This window comes from Lepisosteus oculatus, chromosome 28 (genome assembly GCF_040954835.1).
Source record: "Lepisosteus oculatus isolate fLepOcu1 chromosome 28, fLepOcu1.hap2, whole genome shotgun sequence".
Lineage (NCBI taxonomy): Eukaryota > Metazoa > Chordata > Actinopteri > Semionotiformes > Lepisosteidae > Lepisosteus > Lepisosteus oculatus.
In genome coordinates, this window is record NC_090723.1 from 8,175,350 (window position 1) to 8,191,442 (window position 16,093).

The window sequence follows — 16,093 nt, forward strand, 5'->3', positions numbered from 1 at the left end:
AGTGAAAGGACTAATAATTGCTTACACTTCTATAGCCCTTTTCTGGACACTCCACTCAAAGCGCTTTATAGGTCATGGGGATCCCCTCCACCACCACCAGTGTGCAGCCCCACCTGGATGGTGTGACGGCAGCCAGAGTGTGCCATGGCTCACCACACACCACGCAGCAGCTCTCAGTGGGGAGGAGAACAGAGTGATAAAGATTTCATAGATGGGGATTATTAAGAGGCCATGATTGGTAAAGGCCAGGGTTACACCCCTACTCTTTTTGAGAAGCACCCTGGGATTTTTAATGACCACAGAGAGTCAGGACCTCGGTTTAACATCTCATTCGAAGGATGGTGCCTTTTTGCAGCATAGTATCCCTGTCACTATACTGGGGCATTAGGACCCACACAGACTGTGGGATGAGCGCCCCCTGCTGGCCCCTCTAATACCTCTTCCAGCGGCAACCTTAGCTTTCCCAGGAGTCTCCCCTCCAGGTACTGGCCAGGCTCACACCTGCTGAGCTCCAGTGGGCTGTGAATTTGATTAGCACAGCATCAGTCTGCGTACTGCTCCTACCACAGTGAATTTGCATTTATGTTTCATGCTGGTAGGGACAGGTAGGGAGTTTCAGGGGGATATGGCTGCTGGTGTACAAGCAGTCTGATCCCTTCAGGTATGATATGTGAAAAAACAAACCAGAAGCTTTTGGAAGTGTAAGAATGTGGTTACAGAGAATGAAAACAGCTCCTGTTCCTCTGGCATTCTGCAAACAACTTTAAAACTAGCATCACAGAGCTTTAGCGTGCACCCCAAGTGGCCTGGTTCCGACAGAAATGTTTCCAATCACATTGAGTAAGAAATGAAATGATTATAATAATCTAGGAGCCGAAGGGCTATAAACGTTTATTGCCCTGTGTGATTTGTAGTATTTTGACTTTCGGACATCCAGAGGTCACAGAACTGTGGAATACTGGCAGCTCGAAACCCCACAGGGCATGATTCGGATGTCACGGTACATTAACAGACTCCTGTGATCAGGGTAAGATTTGCTGTGGTTTTATATGATCATTGTGTGTTTGAAAAGCCTGCTGGTATTTGCAGTCTGCAGTAACACAAGCTCTTGGTAGTCTCTTGCAAGGGTGGTTTGTTTCGTAACCTGCTGGACAGCACATTGACGGATATCGAGAAGCTGATTTCTTCATCGCAGTACATATCATTGAGGTGGGAATGTATAGAAGGAAAATGAATCAGCGTTGCACAAGGTGCTAAGGCCCAAAACTGTGGCAGTGAAATGCCTCCCCATTGCAACCTCCTCTTATTCATAATTCTCTGGTTCTGTTCATTTGAGAATAGCGAATACAACACATGCAGTAGGAACAAAGTAACAGGACAGTGCATAACCCTTTCCTATAACTGCTTTATAAAAGATGGGGCTACTCCACTTGCCCCCTCTCCAGATGCACACACCTCCACCTTAACTTGCATCTCTGATACTGAAACATTTCCTTTTTCGAAATGTACAATGTTAAATGGAGAGATCTGGGGTCCAATTCAAAACTACACGTTCTCAGTCACTTCTAGTGACTTTCTTAATCAGGATTCCTAAAATTAAGAAGTAAATGCAGTTGAGGGCCACTGAGGGAAAATAAAAGCGATATATCAAATCCTGCTAGGGTTGTGGAAGCTGGGCACAAGCTTCCCAGCCTTGATGTTGAACACTGTCGTTTCTTTCAACAACAAGATCCTCAGATCAGCTGCCTCCAAGCAACCAAATGTCCTCCTCGCGTTCAAAACTTTTATGTTCTTATCTTTTTCAGCTCCTGGGGTATTGCATACATCTGATGCTAGTACTTTTTTTTAGTCTCCTGTGGCGCTGCAGGATATACTCGTTTCTAAACCAGTGCAAGCCTCATTCTTACTGGCTTCCTGGTAGCTGCGCCCCTGTGGGTCTCGGTGCAGAAGACCCCAGTGGATCAAAGCCAGCCCCAGGGTGGCTGTAATGCAAGTCTGGTATAGGATTGGGAGTCCTGCTGGTGGTAAAATATTTCTATTGAAAAAATAACGGATCATCTGGAATCTGAAACAATTCCTGCCCAAAGACAAGAGAGTGTTGGTTTAAAGTTTGAATTTAGCCTCAGACACATGGAAATGCTTGTTTTGGAAGTGAATGTTTAAGGTGCACGAACGATCCATACAGTGAGGTCCAGAGATCATTGTTTACAGACTATAGGAGGTCTGAATGAGACACTAACCATTCACCTGCGTTATCATCAGGGAGGGAGTAAATGTGTATTTACAGTTCTGGGCTCTCTTGTACAATTGAATGCCAATATGTGGTATTGTAGGTTCAGTGATCAGAACTGAAAAACCGGTGCTTGGGTGGCATGGTGGTGCAGTAGGTAGCATTGCTGCCTTGTAGCACTGCGGGCCTTGGGTTCATTTCAGGACTGGGGTGCTGTCTGTGTGGAGTTCATATGCTCTCCCCATGATCCCCTGGGTCTCCTCCAAGTGCTAAGGGTTCCTCCCATGGTCCAGAGACATAGTGGTAGGTTAACTGGCTTCCAGGAAGACTTCCCCTGATGTGAGCGTGTGTGTGCCCTGCGATGGACTGACGTCCTGTGCCAGGGTGTGCCCTGCCTTGTGCCCATTGCTTGCCAGGATAGGCTCCGGCACCCCTGTGACCCTGAATTGGATCAAGCCAGAAAAGGAATGGATGGGTATGGTGCTGGCTGCAAAAAGCAAAATAATGTTGGAATCAAGATCGTTCTGCAGAATCTAATTTCCTTGAAGTTATTGTCCTCAGAATGAGATCATTAAGTGATGTAACACTCTTCTGTCTGTTGCTAAATTGCACAAAATGTCATAAATTACAATAATCCTAAACCTCACTGTGTACTGTGGGGGGTGGGGGGTGGGTAAAAAGCACTTGGATTACCGTAATGATTTAGAGGCACTGCTATTTTTACAAAGTGCATTTGGCTTGTACAGTATATCAGAAGAAACATCTGCCTCCTTGAGATGCATCTACTGGTTTTTGCAGTTTCATATTTGTGCTTTTTCTAAAAGAAATGGTTATATTTGTGTAAGACATTTTACCACAGACACAGAAGCTATTTAGTAATCTTACTTTCTTTATAGGTTTTGCATTACAGTGTGGGTATAACTTCCAGCTTCTAAAAGGAGGAAAAGTGGGGCTTAAAGCTAAATAAAAGCTGTAATTTGGGTTGATTCAGAGACCGTTTTCTAGTTTTTTTTGTGCATCCAAAAGCAGTGCTTAGAGCAGTGATTCTCACTCCATCTCCTGAAGAACACTGTCCCTAAATTGTTTGTCCCTCCAGTGGCAATTAAAACCAATTAAATCACTGATTGGTCCAAGAGCTCAGGAAATGAGAAGACCCTAATGCTGTTCAGGACCAGGAGTGCAGATCAGTCTTGGAGTTTTTAATACACCTTATTTATTGCCTCCTATAGAAGAACATGAGCAAAAAAAGTCTTAACAGGTTTTCTCCTGTAATTGAATGTATAATGAGATTCCTGCATGGCACATGCAGATAGTCCATTGTATAATACATTTTATCTGTAAGCCCTGGTATAGCCATCGGATGTTTTATTAAATACTTACTGTAGGAACGTGTTCATTAGCTTGGATGTTCCATTAATATCAAAGTCCATTAATATCAACATTTTTATTACATTAATATCAAAGTAGACCATAAAATCTGTATGAAATCGTTTATACATAGTGAATCCATTTAAGAAATGTCCAGGAGACTCAGACTGCATGGCTGCTATTGTGCTTAGGAGAAAAAAACCAGGGCATACTGAACACATGCGGCCTTTACTGTACTTCATGAGAGGAATGAAACCACAGTACTTGGGATCAAAAATGGGAACAATTTAAAAACAAGGTTTTAGTTTTAACCCTCCTTCCTTTTTAAAAAAAAAACATATACAAGATACTTTACATTAATTTATTTGCTTCCAGGATTCTATATTTAGACCCACAGTTTAATGCCTGAATGTAGCTGTGAGGTTGCTGGTACTCTCCTGGGTTTTTCTATAATGCATCTGTTATGACAGAGTGATTTATGGGTTTGGTTTAAGACTTTAACCTTGAACTTAACAAAAAAACATTTTAAAAAAATCACCACAAAAAAGAGGTTCTCAAGACATTATGCTCGCCATCAATTTAAATGCTTTTTAATGCATAAATTCATTTGTGCTTGCTGTTTTTATAATTGTCCTAATAATTAATGCAGTTGTTGTCATCACACTCCTCTGCTTCAGCATGCTGTAGCCCAGTGCACACATCTGTAGCTTTAATGTTTTAATTTTGTTCTTCATTTTCACTATTTTTGTGGTTTTGTACTAGAACCAAACTTAAAACGTTGTTTTTCTAAAAAAAACATTAGTTTTTATATTACATGTATTTTTTTACATACAGGAACAATCAAAATGTAGTGAACATAATGATTGAAAAAGCACCGGAAAATACTGATGGAAAGTTTGAGTTCTTCCAAAGGCTTGCAGGGCTGGAGAACTACATGGCATGAGAAAGAGGGAGAGAGGGGGGCTTCGAAGACACACACAGCAGCTGGGGATTATCAAAGAGCATCTGGAGGTTGTGGAATTGGATTTGATCTGGTGTTTTGCCTGGAAAGCATCAGGAAACGGAACAACCAACAACCCATTGGGATCACCAGGTGACCACATTGTTCCTGACCAAAGCCTATGGAGAGGGTTCATCTATGAAAGGCTTGTATTGCTATGATGATGACAGTGAGATTTCAGACGGCAGTCATTTCATGAACACGGGTGGAGGTCATTCTCAATGAAGTCATTCCTTGACAAATCACCCCCTTCACCAAATACACAGGATTTGTGTATGGGAGAAATGAGGGTATGTTTGTGGGCATGCACACTTTTCACAATAAATCATTTAACAGGGATGTAGAGTAAGATGGAGTCTTTTGTGCTCCATTCCAATTCTGTCTTAGTGGTAAAGGGGATTGTGTGAGTTTGGTTAGGATATCCATGATCTTTTAGTTTGTATAAGGAAGCAAAGCAAAACATAATAATAATGCCACTATTATATGTTATTTAGTAATGAGCAGTCTACATTGTATGGTGTTATCTGTTGTACTGTGTTGTTTTTGATACTGTTGCTGCTCCTACTGTTGTAGGAGTGTATCTCCTGAGAAAATCACAATCCCATTTTACATGTACATATGACAAATAAATGCCTGTATCTATCAAAGATCTTCTCAAGTCAGCCCTTTAATATGAAACTGTAAATGACTTATTTTCCTGGTACAAGCATGTTTTGAAAAGTTTCGATTCTGAATCTGGGCCGTGACAGGTGTGGAGCTTGTCTTTTTCTCACTTCACAGTGAAAGACAGGTTCTGGAAGCTGTGGGAATTCTTATAGGAGTGCTGTGTAAGGACTATGTATGGGTTGATGTCTTTTATGTAATGTTATTCATTTTTAATGTAATGTTTATATGTATTCTTTGTAAGTCTCTGTTGAAAACATAGCTGCTTGGAGGTAAAACACGTTTCGGAGAAATCAGACAATTACATGATTTATACACATTATAATTGGATCTCTAGACAGAACAGATCTTTAAACAATTCTTGATATTGAGCATTGAGAATTGGGTACAGACAAAAAGCTGTGGCATTATGAGTTGCCTGGCCCATTGATGAATTCCCAGCTTCATCTACAGAGGTGCTGTGATTTACAGGTGTGTAAAACTAAACCTCTCATGATGCTTGCTCTCCTTGGCAGTAAAATGCTTTACCAAAGGTCCATAGAAACATAGTCTGTCACAGCGGAAGATAGCTATTTGATTAATTTTATAAGTTTTTCCGAGCATGGCAGCCGCGGTTTGTAAATCCAATTAGACACCTGGTAGGTTTTATGATTTATTAAATACCGCAGAGATGGTAGCATGTTGATGTTTTTTGTTTTGCTCCATTAGTTAAGAATGTGCTTGCTTAGATGCGAAGATTGATTTAAAAAAAACTCTTCCTGTAATATTGTTAGAATTTCTGCCTCTGCATAAGGCCCGAATGGATTTTCTGAAAGGATGTTTTTAGCCTGAAAGTAACTCAAGTAAGAGCAAAATTAAATAAATCCAGGTGGGGCTGCACACTGGTGGTGGAGGGGGATCCCCATTACCTGTACAGTGCTTTGAATGGAGTGTCCAGAAGAGCCTTATATAAATGTATTATTATTATTAAAATCTCCGATTTTTTTTCTACCTTCTGAGTGCAGACAAACGTCATGTTTCAGGTTGCAAGAAATGCTGTAACTCCTTTTTTTACCTTCTTCTCTGGGGAACAAAAAGCGACTACATGCACCAGTTAAGACACACTTCCTGCTGTTGCCAAATGGGACACTCTCCAGCATCTTGATTGAATCTCTGTCCATCATGCCCTTTATGAGCTGTTCGATTCTCTCCTCCTGCAAATCCACACAGCTGGTTTGATGGGTGTTAAAAATGGGTGCTCTTGAGGGAGGTGAGGAGCCAAGCTCCGTTCGCCTCAGCTGCCCCACCCCCTAATCATTCAATCAAAGTTTATTGATCAAATGCACAACAATACAGCGTGCAGCACTAGTTGCTGGCGATGAAATGTCTTTTCTGCGAGCTCACGGGAGGGTAAAAAATAATAAATTTAGGGTTACAAGCTAAGGTTACATAATAATAATGCAATAGAAATTGAATTAAAAAAACTCAGACAAAACTCAATATAAATAGAGCTGCTATGTGTCCAGGGTGTGTGCCGAATACAATGAAAACTGTGTGTCCTGTAGCCATTACGGGTGATTTGCTGAAGGAGCTGCAGGTTGGCTCTTTTAGCAGTCTTATTGCCTGGAGGTAGAAAATGTTCTGTAATCTGTTGGACTTTGACTGAATGCTTCGGTACCGTTTACTGGACGATAAGAGAGAAAACAGTTTATGACTGGGATGACTGGGGTCCTTGAGAATGGACCTGGACTTCTTAAGACATCTAGCTGAGTAGATCTCCTGGATGTTTGGTAGCTCACAGCCGGTGATGAGCTGCGCTGACTCCACCACCCTCTGCGGTACTTTGCGATCCTGGGCAGAGCAGCTCCCATACCAGGAAGTGATGCAGCCAGTCAGGATGCTCTCAGTAGCGCACCTGTAGAAGCTGGCCTGGATATGTGACGGCATGCCGAACGTCTTTAGCCTGCGGAGAAAGAAGAGGTGCTGCCGTGCCTTTTCGACCACGATGTTGGTGTGGTGGGTCCAGGTTAAGTCCTCTGTGATGTTAACTCCCAGGAACTTAAAACTGCTGGCCCTCTCCCCTGCAGTCCCACTGATATAGACAGGTATTCCTGACATCACATCCTAAATTAAAATGCCGTAAATTGCCATGCGAGAGCGTTTTCCCCTGCGTCTTTTTGAATCTCCCTCCTCCACCCCATCTCCACCTGTCCAGCGGCTCTCGGTGGTTTGCTCCACGCTCAGCCTGGAGGGTCCTGAATAAGCCGTTTAAATCCATTGAACTCCTGGGTGTTGCTGTTCCTCCTGACTGTGGGGTGACTTGTGCTCCCTTGAGAGTGTGTGGAGAGTGCGAGAGCAGAATACGGTGTATGCGCTAACCCTGTACACTGGCAGCTGCCAATACTCCAGCGCCCTGTTGGCTCAGTATTCGAAAAGCTTTCAACAAGCACCTGGAAAAGGGTGTGCCCCTTACACTTTTGTGAAGCATTTGGAGCAGAAAATGTCTTTTAGCGTCTAGGAGATGAAATAATCCTGTCATTTTTTTTTCTCTCCTCTATTGTTCCTATCCTATTTTCCCTCATTAGAATTGGTTAGTATGGATACAGCACCTGGGAACTGACAGGGAAAATAACTCGGAGCCAATCATCCTGTAATCATCACTGAACTAACTTTCATCTCCTAGTAATTGTCATTTTTGAAGAGGGCTGTCTAACAGTACCCTGAAACCGTCTTGCCTTGCGTATTTCCTGGAGTTAATGTTGGTGTGTGAATTGACTTTTGCAGAGAGGGAAATAAATAGCTGTCATTTACCTAATTGGTACCTCGCAGCAAATCTGGTTTTGGGAGCAGTGTGTGTGTGAGAGGGGGTGGAGAGGAGAAAACGGAGTGCTAAATTTCTGCTGCATGTTCCAGTGCAGACCTCATGTGGACATCCACAGGAATCGGCAGAGAGGGTGGAAAAGTCACCTAAGCTTGAGCAGTCGACTGGGACGGTGGAAAGCTGCCTCCAAATTAATTTAATGCCTTTGCTTTCTTGACAGTTGTAATGAATTACCAGGGCAATGTAGATGTCAGTTTATATAAACTGGCTGTAGTGCGTGGGCATATGCATGGTCACACATTTGTAAATTGTACACATAGTCCTGCCATATTAAAGTGAACACTTTAAGCACCAAGCTTCTGCACCTGTGACAAAATAAACATACACTCTTTGCTACATTATGCACAGGCCAACCTCCTGTTGTGTTGTTGTATGCTCCGTTTTATGTTAGGTTGTTGCAGTACATTAAGATCACTTGAAGTGCAGCAGGCCTTCTGTACAAAAGGGGTTGTTACAAGACGGTCTTACTTTGCCAACTGGAAACTCAAGTTCTGGTGGTTTCGCCTGTGTTGAACGCAGTCGTGCTGGCTTCTGTGCAGTCTTGCTCTTATCGGGCCGTGATGTCTGGTGTGATCACCTGTGTCCTCAGGGGCCGCCCGCAGGGCAGGGCAGCCATCTCCTCTTCAAGCTGAAAGCTTGCTCTCCTGGCAGTCAGGCTGGCTGTTTGTGGATTTGCAGCAGGTCCTTTTAACAGTACAGTCCCGCTATTAACCAAACAACAGACGTCCGCATGCATGCTATTTCAGCTACGTAGCATTGCATGCTTGAGAAATTCAGGTGGCCGGCCCTGTCAGAGCGCCTCTGCCTGTGCCGAATACCCCTTTCTTCTCCAACCAAACCTTCTGCAGTGCTGCTGAGCTCTGCGTCATCCTCACTGGGGAGGTTATGGCACGGCTCACTGTGATCTGCAGAAGGAAAGCTCCTGTGCTCCACCAGGGTGGGTGACTGGCCTCCAGGGGGAAAATTTATGACTTTAAGAAAACCTTTATTTCTCCCTTTTCTATTCCAGATTTTGACTTGGAAGGCAAAGCCTGCAGCCTAAAATTGTGTAAATACCACTGTGGGCATCAGTAAGTTCAAGAACTGCTGCCGTGCTCCAAGAGATGCCTGTGAGTATACATACAGGGCTAAGATTGGCATTAGGGGTGAAGTTGGCCTCCTAGCAAACAGATACAGAATATTAGAGAGCACGACTATGTGCTGGGAGGCTGTTTCATAATCAAGACGAGGTGCATTTATGATTCAAAGCAGTAAGTATTTCTTTCTCACTGGGTTGTTGGAGACTGGAACATGTTAACCAGTCAGTCATGGTGTTGAGGCAGGTTTTGTACTCATGAAATGTCTGGAATCATAAGTAACCAAACTAGCAAGATGTTGTTCTCTGATTTATTAGCCTTTTCTGTTTCTAGTGTTTCTCTGTGAAGAGACCGGGTCATTGACTCCTTGCTCGTCTGGCTTCAGTTGATTCCTCAGTCTCGTCCAGGTCCCGATTATTGAGAAAGTTTTGATAGTCACATTGGCCCCACATGCCAGAATGATAGAAGTGCACGGTAACATGTTAACATGATTCTATGGGCTGGTGTTAAACTGGTTTAAACAAAAAAAATGCCCCACCCTGCGCACTGCTCTTCCAGGATAGACTCGGGTTGCCTGGATGGCCTCCTGTCCTCTCCTTATGACCCTGATGAAGACAAGTGTCTTTTTAAAAATGAATGGATATTTTCCATTTTGTGCTGTGCCAGGCTTGACCCTGTAATTGCAATGCTAATTAGAATGGTAATAATATCAACCACAGTAATAACAGTAATAAAAGCTGTCAGTTGTACAGCAGATGTTCACAGCCCTGATCCTAAGTGACCATGCTGCACCATGCTTCACAGGAATAATTAAATAATTGTGGCTTACCTGAAAGGGAATTATAATTGCCTCAAATACAAGGGTTTTGTTAGAAAAAAAGTTTGACATACACCATCCATAAGAGCAACTGTATTTGTACAACCATGTTAATCTCCCTTATCCCAACATCTCTGCAGGGAGAACTCTTTGATTTTGAGGACAGAAGAAATCAGATTGTACAGTATAGCACAATACACGTAGTCATTACTATAAAGTAGCTTCTTCCTTATTGTTTTTGTTATGATAATAAGGTCCTGATTTTTCTGGATTTTTCCACTGGGTAATTATCAGATGGAGTTTTTCACTGAGTATACTTTTGATAATGAATGTTTTTGTTGTTCCTTTGCTGAATAATTTAATATGTGGACCCAAAACCTGAAAGCCAAAGACCATAAATGAAAAGTACAACACAAGACTTCACATATTATCAAAGCCAATACCCTGTTTTTGTTCCAAGAAATGGCTGGATCAGATCCTTGGATCTATACGTTTCTAGCATCCTGACAACCTAGATGGGCTGAATTTCTTTCTCGTTTATAACCTGTGTTCTTAAAATAACAAAGGATTGCATGCATTGCCCTATTCAAGGTATATATTATATTTCCCAAGCAACACCCAAAGAAAGCTCCACAGCCAAAACATTGTTTATTTTCTTCTCTTTTCAGCATGGAATAAACCTTTACTTGTTCCCTATACTATATATTACTGACATGATTTAATGAGTCATACACAACTGAAATGCACAATGTTAGAAAATAATTTTGTTCTAAATGCTTTCTTATCTTGATAGGTGAACCTTTTTCCATAACGTCCATAACATACTGTATATAGGGCTGTTTTGCGGTAGAATTTGTTGCACAAACGTATTCTCATGAATGTATTAGTGCATATGTATGTTTCCCAATCTTTTACCTTAGTTTTAAAAGGCTGATTTAATATTCTCATGTGAAATTTGAAATATTTTGCCTTCAGATGAATGCTGGGGCTTGGGATGGTATATTAAAGTAAGTTAAGTATTTCTTTAGTATTTCAAAAGAATGCTGAAGCAGTTAAGACTTTGGCATTCAAAAGGAACTTGTTGCTGGTTGGAAACTAAGATCATTCCGGCTTGTTGAGGTTAGAGGATAAAGTGTTTTAACATACTCTTCTAAGCAGCCACTAGAGGGCTGTGTTCTCAGTGACTGTGCAAAACTACAGCAGCTGGCCAAGTATCAAAAGGCTTCCCTTGTAAATACTGGCATTTGCAAAGATGTTCCCCTTTCAACATCCCTGTATCTTCCACAGAGTGGTGCCTTGCTAGTAAAATATATAATGTTTTATTGATACCACTGGAAAAACACAAACCCAGCTCTGCTTGTTTTGACCATTTGAATCAATTTAGCATTAAAATTAGCAGCTTTATTGCTTTGCCTTCACAGATGCCAACTAGATGCATTCCTCTAGTTTGCTTTTGTCACCTGTCTGAGTGATCTGCGTGGTTTAAGTGCTGTACAGATGTTGGCGAAGGCCTGGGAGTCTTGGAGAATTCCAAAGGAATGCCTCAGAAATCACACCATACTGCTTCCCCTGAATTCTGGGGATGAGTTCTGACTTGCATCGTAATGGTTAAGGTATGAGTCTGAAATTCTGTGACCCTAGTACCTCCATCAGAACCTGGATGACACAAAGGAAGTTTTCAGATATTACTCCAGCGCTAGTAGCTTGGATTTTAACTTTAGACCCCATGCTTGACATGGAAGGATTTAATGGACAACTTCAAAATCTGCACGCTTTGTCGAAACACACGGTCTGCAGAAGATGACGACTCCATCTGACTGTTTCTCAGTTCATGATGAGCACTGATAAATGATTGCAGATCATGGGATGCAAGACTGTCACACACACTGCTTGCCCTGTCAGATAATTGTAGCTTAATAGCCCTTCAGCACTAAGATCTAGACTGAGATCAAATGGCCAATTAAGAGACGTCAATACATTTCAAGCACCTTGCACTCAGTTGCTGACAGTTTACTATATTGATGATATCGATAGACTGAAAATTGTGAACTTAATTGTGTATTATGGACAAAGACCAATTAGAACTTATGTCCTGATTTGTTTTTGCTCTGATTTGTTATTGATGATCTTCTCCTGTGGCGGACGGCATTCTTGGTGAAAGGTGCTGTAAAACTCAGTGATTGGATGGCTAGATGATAGGCAATTTTCACATTGATGACACTTTCAAGAAAAGACCAAACAGGAAAAGAAATAATTGAAAAGCAAAGCCTATTCTGCTTTTAATTTGAAAAAAATCAAAGAAGATGCAGTTGGATCCATATCAGTGGATAGACTTCCGCACTGTTGCGAGAGCCCATTCAGTGTTCTGTCTGCTCTTGCTGAAAAAAAATACTTGCCGTGCTCTAAAGCAGAACTCGTTTATGAAAGTTGGAGTGGAGTATTTCGGGACCCTTGTGCTTAATTACACCAAAAGGCCAGACCTCTGGAATGGGGTTTTGAATGGAGACTGCTCCCCAGCCCACCCTGCAAGTAGCAGTGCCACAACAGCAGACCTGTTATATACTTTTATATATACAGTATACACAACTGTATAGCCTTTTTACACTTTGTCACTCTCTAAATTCTGCAGCAGCTTCCGTGATTGACCAGCATCCACCTGCTTCACTGGATCCAAGGCACTACCCTTGCAGATGAGGGTGTCCCCTGGGCTGATATATGCACGCCTCCAAGCGTCCAGGTCTCAGATGGTTCTGAACCCACTGCCCCTAAGGGCAGGGCGAAGGGATCGAAATGCTCTTGAGATCCACAGAAAGAGGGAGCATAGTAACAGGCTCATCATTCACCATTAGCCCTGTTATGTTGTTATAACCATTTGATTAGACTAGAAAATGGGTTCTTAATGAAATATTAAGTGTTTATAGACACGTTTATGCAGTTTAAAGCACAGATAATCGTGAAAAATCTGGTTTCAAAGAGGTGTACTCAAACTTTTGACTGGTACTGTATATCCTTGAAGTTTTGGGTACAATGTTCACTGTGTTTTCCCTTTGCAGTCAGCTTGCATTTATCATCAGTAAACTAACATTAGTCAGCACTTGCGGGCACATCAAGGGACCCAGGTTAGGACAGCTTTAAGAAGGACAGTACAAAGCCTGTTTCCTCAGCTTTAAGTGTAGAGCTAAATGACCAAATTCCTCCTTATGAGCAGGTTTTATGATTAATTATATTTTAGTGGGTTGACCTACCTACCAAATTTTTGGTAGGGAAATAAATTAAGAGAAAGGGTTAAAATTTTGGGAATCAGTGTGCCTGGACAGACAAACCCAAGCTGAACCTAGGCTACAGCTACTTAAAGTTGTGATAGATAGCGTCCTATCTCTTCTTATTGTATTACTCTACATATCTTAGGATTCACAAATAGCAACTTGTGAATCCTCTTTGTGCTGAATTTCACACTGTATAAAGTGTAAAGTTCCCTTGGTGTACCTCCTTATTTTCTGTTGTTCACTACATTAAGTTTGCTGGCCTGCATGTCCTTGATGATCATGGATGTGCACCTCCAAATGGAACATTTTTCAGCCCCACAATTGTACTGCAGTTTGTTGACTGACCCAATATTATTATTGTTTTAATAATAATAATTATCATTATCATTATTATTATTATTTACACTGTTCTGGACACTCCACTCAAAGCCCTTTACAAGTAATGGGGATCCCCTCCACGACCACCAGTGTGCAGCCCCACCTGGATGATGCGAAGGCAGCCATAGTGCGCCAGAACACTCCCCACACACCTATCAGTTATCAGTGAGGAGGAGAGCAGAGTGATGAAGCCAATTCATAGATGGGGATTATTAGGAGGCCATGATTGGTAAGGGCCAATGGGAAATTTTGCCAGGACACTGGGGTAACACCCCTACTTTTAGTTCATTGTGTATAGTTGGGCATTTGTAATTATCTAAATGCTTCCTTTTGATTTGAGATTTCTATTAACATTAGACTTTTCCTCTGCAGAGGAGAGCACTGGCTTTTCTTTTAATTACTGGAAAACATGACAACCCCAGGAAATGCCTGAGTATGCAATCCCTGTAGGATTCTGAAGAGGTAGCAGCGTGGGATTGAGACACACACACATAGCCGTATCGTATTCAGCATTTCTTTTCCCTTTCAAATTGATGCAGTAACATCAGGGTCTTTACCAAAGAGTTCTAGTTCTGTGTGCTGGTTTGACAGGGGAAAAGATGCACAAGTGAAATGTTGCACAGTCAACAACAGAAGTTGAATGTCTCATACTGGTGGTTGAATTTGCCAACATTGAAGATGAAAAGCTTTCATAGCTCTAATATGGAAGGATCCAAAAGCATCCCTAAATAGCTTATTATCCTCATTCCAATGGCGTGGAATAGTATCATTTGCATAATATTTGAGCCCCTGTGATAAAATGTGACAAAGACTACATATTCGCTGCATCACCAGGATTAATGAATAAATAAACTGATCTTGGAGGGAAAAGAGACAATTCTTACTTCCCAATGTAATTAGGAAGTATGGATTTGATTCGGTTTTTCTGAATGTTTAATATATCATGTCAAATGAATTTCGAATTTAAATGTCAGGAAGAAAGGAAATCTTCAACCCCTCCAACTCCATCTGTGATTGTTTACAATAATCAATTACAGTATAAATCCACAGTTTTGCCATGCGGGTATTGTTCATTAGTGCCGTTAAAATTAAGGATCTTGTATTAATTTGCAGCATCGCATATATATGAGCACAGAAAACAGTGAAGCAATCCCAGGTACAGCTTAAACACGTGCATGCAAATATTAGATTTTCAATCAAACTGATTTTGCAACCACTCAAACACAATAGGCCAGAAATAGAATTGCTGCTTTGAAGCACGAAGCACAGCTAAATAAAAAAATGGTGGTTTCTTAACTGGATAGGGGAGGAGGGGGGGATGGATGAGTCAATGGCTCTATGAATGGACTGTCGGAAAGTACACCAGTCTTCACACTCCAGGTGCTTGAGCTTTCCAGGAACACAAAGCCCAGTGTGAGAAGATGCCATTTGGACCACATATGCACATGGGGTCTGGTGCATGGTCCATCAGAATTCAGGCAAGTCCCCACGTGCCCCTAAAAGATAGGTGGGCACAATGTCCATGTGTCTCTCAACAGGCTAGTAAGGGTCTCATCCTGGACACAGAAGGGGTTATGTGAACTATCACTCACAGCACCACATCTTATTTAATTATTAGAAAACCTCTTCTTCTCCTGGCATTCAGTGATCTTTTCTAAAGGGTAGCCTTAATGTCTGCTCTTTGAAAGATAAAACCTAAAGCGCAGCATTAATTTTGTTCATGCCTCCAAATCGCAGTATTTGACACAGTGTTTAGTCCTCTTCAAAAAAATTATTGAAACTTTTTTCAAACTTGGCTCGCCTCCCAGATGAGTTTAACAGCATCGTTCTGGGCTCAGCTGGAAAGCTGTCTGTGCTTCAAAGCCCCCGGTTCAGGTGCACACATTGAAACAGGAGGAGACTTTAACGGTCTCCCTCGCGTGTTTGTTGAGCATTGCTTGAGATCATCTGTAATAGTTAGGAAGGATTAAACAATAACTGAGAATGTCTATCTTTGAATATTATCCTTATATATCCTTACTGCATGAATTGCAAATCATTGGAGTTTACCAAAGACTGCATTGGTCGTAGGTTTTTGAGCTCTGCATTCACATAGGTGCAGCTTCACGATACCTTGTGTAGAATCTCGTTGCTGAAAGTCATGCTGAAAAAGCAATTGGGCATACGCATAACTGATTTTTGGTTCTATTAACCCAATTGATTATCATAATTTTTTTCTAATTCTATTTGCTTCTATAATGAGCCTTTGCAGGTCTGCTATTAATGGAATAATTAAGAGCGATTTTTATTTATTTTATTATTTATTTATTTTTGAATAATTTTTTCTCAGATCACCTAGTCATTGCAGCACCTTTTGGGAAATGCACTAACCGCGGGAGCAAGGAACTACCACATTTGTGTCTGTTCTGCACATTTCTTTAATCTGTTGGAGTGGT